The sequence below is a fragment of the Perca fluviatilis genome, chromosome 6 (assembly GCF_010015445.1).
Source record: "Perca fluviatilis chromosome 6, GENO_Pfluv_1.0, whole genome shotgun sequence".
Classification (NCBI taxonomy): Eukaryota; Metazoa; Chordata; class Actinopteri; order Perciformes; family Percidae; genus Perca; species Perca fluviatilis.
The window spans coordinates 34,973,535-34,979,278 of NC_053117.1; the positions used below are offsets into that span (position 1 = coordinate 34,973,535).

Here is a 5,744-nt window from a genome sequence, read left to right on the forward strand (position 1 = left end):
GCTGCCAAAAACATTAATAACAGTTAACATTAAAAACAAACTCCTTGTGTTTTTTTATGCAGAAATGTACTGTCACTGTTCTAGCGCCATAGTTTTCTTCTGTTGCCCTCTGTGTAGAATTCATTTAAGAGATGCTTAAATGAGGACACTTGGAAAATAAACCGCAGAATGGGAAATAGTAGTTGTAACGGCAGTTTTAGTTTACCTAGTTCGTCGTTCTTCTCGCTGGCTGAGGAAAGAGCCGGCAGGGCCATCAGCAGCAATACTCACAGCTTCAGCTGCAGATGAAACACAGAACAAAATAACTGTTAATTGCTGTAATAAAATAACTTAAAATCTAACCCTGGTGAAAATATCAGAACATCAAATGTTGAGCTACTCCCGCTAGGACCCCATGATGACACACAGACTCACAAGGTGAAAACAATACCAGCGTCTCTGTCATGGCTGGAAATGAAGTAAAAATGTATGCTGGCCAGTGACTGACTGGGATCAAAAAACGGCCTTGGCATTTGCAACACACCAGCCTTATTTTTGTCAACAACCTAGCTTGGAAAATAGTAACTCTGCCTTCCGAGTTAACTTTCCACGCACCTTGCAGCTGCATGCATAAAATAACTATCAGTAGTGGCCCATAGGGGTGCGGCCATCTGGCATTTGCCCAAATTCCAGATGGCCAGTCCGCTACCGATGCTGGCATATGTGAGCAAACAAGGAAAGGATCCAAATAAGACAAAAGCAGGCAGACACAATCAGTTCACTGGATTTATGGGGAAGTTAAAAAAACTTACAGTTACACCGGTCAAAATTCCAGGGATCAGGCAGAGGTTCAGGCAGGTAGGCAGGCGGGCAGATAGGACGGAAGATAGGCGACAGGTGACAGGGTTCCAGGTAACAGATGCTAGAAAGCAAATAGGCAACTTTGCCAAACTGTTAGAGAGAGTGGGGGAAAGAGGCTGGTATAAATACTGCAGAGCTGATAAGGAAATGGCGTGGCAGGTAGGGAGATGGGCGGGGAAGCTCAGGTCATGGAATTTTTTGACTTCATCTTAATCCTGTTTATCCTGTATTTTTTTACCTGCAATTGTCATTCATGTTTCCTGATGGGGAACACACTGTAATCTCTGGAGGATAGTGGAAAATTGTCATCAATCAAAGACACACATAGACAAATTAGACATACACATATAAAATAATAATTCACCAACAACGTTTTCAACAACTTGCTTGGCCAGTAAATAAAGATACAGTACATTTAAGGCTCTGCATTGTCAGGGTCACAGTTCCTGGTGAAATAGTGTCAAATCGTGAGAAAGTGAAGCAGATTTCAGCTGAAAAGCAACCATTTCTCTGCAGGCACAATTTGGTTGTGTGTCCTTCAGTAAGGGCTTGTAAAGTCAGACACATGCATTTATGTTAGTTAATTAGTTAATTCCCCAAAACACTCACCACTTTGCTGTTTTACTGTAAAACACCTTGTGCTATATTACCACTTATAATTATTATTAAATCCAAATGTAAACCAAGTTCCATTAGTAACCCTCAAACATATGTTTTATATTCCTTTTCATATCCTAAGATGTCACAAAAAACAAGATGCAATTATTCATTTATTTAAGTTCATTAATGTTTTTGCTCAAATCTTCACTTGCACATTATGATGTGATGAGCTTCATAGTAAGTGAAGCTAGCAGTAGGTTTTATACCATTACTTCAACCAAGCCTATACTTTCCCATATGAAGTACCAGGTGATCTCATTTTCCAGTTTAAAACAATATTCCTGATGTATAATCACCTTCCATTTAGTCATCTACTCCCACACCACTGTTACTTATTATTGTTCAGTGTCAGAGCCAAGACATTGTGACAGTATGTTGGCGTACAGTGTTTTTTCAATCAGCTATGAAAACATTTGAAAATCTCCGCTTATGTCTCTTTAAAGATAAATTGATAATAAATAAAAAATACATTTATTTTCTAAGTTCTAATCCTGTACCCTTTTTTTCATTTGTTCAGGTATCTTTTGTTTCATGTCAATTATGTAAAACAGTTGTCCAACTATAGTTTAGCAACTGTTGCTATGCATGCAGGTCAATCAAGCTGGTATTATACAATATGAGATAGCATTATGTTTGCCAAACATAATTGTATATCTACCTTTTAACAGATTGTTTGAAGAATATTTGAATCTATATTTTCTATAATGTTCCCTTTAATTACGTAGTTTAGTGAATGGTTTTGTTTGACTAAAGTAACAGTTTTAATGGTAAATGTGCTCTTTGTGTTTCTACAGACAGTGTAGAATTAATAAAATACATTATGACAAACACAATACAAAATGTAATATATATATGCAAGTATACATAAGATCAACACTCTACCTGGTGTTAAAAGCCAAAGAAAAGAGGTGGGTTTTAAGAAGATTCTTAAAATTAGACAGAGAGGAGGCCTGTCTAATGTGCAGAGGCAGTCCATTCCAAAGTTTTGGAGCTGCGAACGGCAAACGCTCTGTCCCCTCTGAGCTTAAGCCTAGCTTTAGGCACCATCAGGAGCAGCTGGTCAGCTGACCTGAGAGATCGGCTAGGAGTGTAGGGCGCAGCAGCTCAGAGAGGTAAGGTGGGGCAAGGCCGTTCAAGACTTTAAAAACAAATAAAATAATTTTAAAATGAATCCTCAAATGGACAGGCAACCAGTGGAGTGAAGCTAAAATAGGTGAAATGTGCTCCGTATTTGTGCGCCAGTTAAAAGACGTGCAGCAGCATTTTTGTACCAGTTGAAGATGCGCAGGACCCACTAGCCCCTATATAGTGCAATACAGTAATCCAGCCGAAGTGGTCACAAAGCTGGATTACTGTCTCAAAGTGTTGTCACAGACGAGCTACCAAAGACCATGACTTCTGTCTTTTCTTCATTAAAATTTAGAAAATTTAAATACATCCAAGCTTTAATGTCATGTAAACACTGTAGCAGTGGGTTAACAGAGTAAGAATCAAACTTTTTGAGGGGGGACGGATCTGGCTGTCGGCCGCGGGGAAAAGAAATGCCATGTTTTCTGAGAATGGAACCAAGTGGGAGTAGATATAGAGAAAATAAAAGAGGGGCAAGCACCGAGCCCTGTGGGACCCCACATGAGAGAGGAGCAGTGGAGGACACTGAGTCATCAAGGCCGACACAGAAAGTCCGATGTGACAGGTAGGACCTGAACCATTCCAGTGCTGTGCCACCGGACGCCCAGCCACTGCTCCAAACGAACAATGAGGATGTCATGGTCCACTGTATCAAATGCTGCAGTCAAATCTAAAAGTACAAGGATAACACAGTGACCAGAGTCAGTAGCTAAAAAGATATCATTAAAAATCTTAAAAGCGCTGATTCTGTGCTGTGCAATGTTTTAAAACCAGATTGAAAAATTTCCAAGAATATTTTGTTCATTTAAAAAGTCCATGAGCTGGGAATATACAATCTTCTCTAAGATTTTAGAGAAGAAGGGCAATTTGGAGCTAGCCCTAAAATTTGCCAAAATAGTAGGATCCAGCCCAGGTTTTTAATAAAGGCAGCACAACTGCATGTTTAAGATTTACAGGGACTACTCCAGAGTAAAGACTGCTATTAATAACTGTGAGACAAGATGGCCCAACAGTGGGAAAAACCTCCTTAAAAAATCGTGGCGAAACAGTATCATCAGGAGAACCTGAGGGCTTCAGATGTCCCACAATTTCCTGCACAAAAGGCAGGGTCACAGGTTCAAACGTGCGAACAAAGTACGGCAGGGCACAAACACCAAAGGATCAGAAGCAGAAGGTGAAATAAGTGCTCTGGTAGAAGTGACTTTATAAATGAAGTAGTGAAGAAAATCCTCACACACAGCAGGAGAGGCCTCAATTACAGTCTGTGGTGCATTTAGAGCGGGGATTACAACAGTTTTAGAAGAACAATATCAGAAAAAAATATTTTCTTTTTGCGCCTTTCACAATGGATTGGTAATGACGCCTGCAATCCTTCAATATTTGAAAAGACACTTGCAATTTGTCCTTTTTCCACTTTCGCTCCAACTCTTCGACAATCCTGTCTGGCAGTGCAGGTTGTTTCATTCAGCCAAGGCTCTGATTTGGCTTTCTTCTGCCTGGTCTTTAATGGAGCCGCAATGTCTATAGCAGTTTAATTTAGGAATCACTCTTTTATCAGCCAGTATGTACAGTGAAAACAATTACAGCGACCAACAACCTTTATACATGCACTTGTGACAAGATGATTGTATCAGGATAGACTTGAAGAATGTAAAGGCCTTTTATCTTAACATAACGTTAAAAGAAGAAAACACAAGTTTGAAAATACAAGCAAGCGAGCTAAGAAACTTAACAAGGGTATGTTAAAACGAAATAATAACTCAGATCTTAAATGTTTCAATATAATACTTAAAATACTAGGATTGTGTAGTGGATTAATAAGGGAAAAGTCAAATATGTCATGAGATCTAAAGAAATTATAATTTGTCTAGTTTTTTTTTCTTTAAAATACCTTTATAAAGTAGATATGTGTGTTTTTAAAAAATAGCTGAAAAAACGTCCACTTACTAGCTTCAGAGATCTCAAATATATCTCAGTCTATTAATGGGGCGCCAAATATAAGTCAGATCGAAACCAGTCAGCTAGCAAAATTTCAAGAGTGCATTAGGGGTATAAAATCCTGGATGACCTATAATTTTCTGATGTTAAACCCTAACAAAACTGAAGTTATTGTGCTGGGCCCTAAACACCTCCGAACTTCATTATCTAGAGATATAGCTACTCTGGATGGTGTTGCCCTGGCCTCCAGCACCACTGTTAGAAATTTAGGAGTTATCTTTGATCAGGATATATCCTTTAATGCCAATCTAAAACAAACCTCAAGAACAGCCTTTTTCATCTTCGTAACATTGCCAAAATTAGGAATATCCTGTCTCAAAAACGACGCTGAAAAACTAGTCCATGCATTTGTTACTTCCAGGCTGGACTATTGTAATTCCCTACTGTCAGGTTGCTCAAATAAGTCTCTTAAGACTCTCCAGCTGATCCAGAATGCTGCAGCGCGTGTTCTCACAAGAACTAAGATAAGAAAAGAGATCATATTTCTCCTGTATTAGCTTCTCTGCATTGGCTTCCTGTTGAATCCAGGATTGAGTTTAAAGTCCTTCTCTTGACCTACAAAGCTCTAAATGGTCTAGCACCATCATATCTAGAAGAGCTCCTAATACCCTATTGTCCCACTAGAACACTGCGCTCCCAGAATGCAGAGTTACTGGTGGTACCTAGAGTCTCTAAAAGTAGAATGGGAGCTAGAGCCTTCAGTTATCAGGCTCCTCTCCTATGGAACCAGCTCCCGATCTGGGTTCGGGGGGCAGAAACTGTCACCTCATTCAAGAATGAACTTAAAACTCTCCTATTTGATAAAGCTTATAGTTAGGGAGTGAGGAGTTGCAGTGTTCACCTAACTGGCCCAACTGCTTCTCTTCATAATTGTTAGATTAATAATACATAACAAAGTAGAGGGAGGCAGGCCAGCCAAGCCAGATCCGGCAGGGGGAGAGTTCTAAGCCCGAAAAAGCTACCTCTCCTTATGACCTGTCTCTCTTAGTTACCTGTTATACTTACGCTGCTATAGTCCTAGACTGCCGGGGGACTTCCTTCCTTTGACACACTGAGCTGCTCTCTCCTCTCCCTTTCTATTACTGTTTCTATTACTGTTACTATTACTATTACTATTT

General features: G+C 39.6%; 1 pseudogene; it reads left to right on the forward strand.

Moving 5' to 3' along the window:
- Positions 1-987: 987 nt before the first annotated feature.
- Positions 988-5,443, forward strand: LOC120561076 (annotated as a pseudogene).
- Positions 5,444-5,744: the final 301 nt, after the last annotated feature.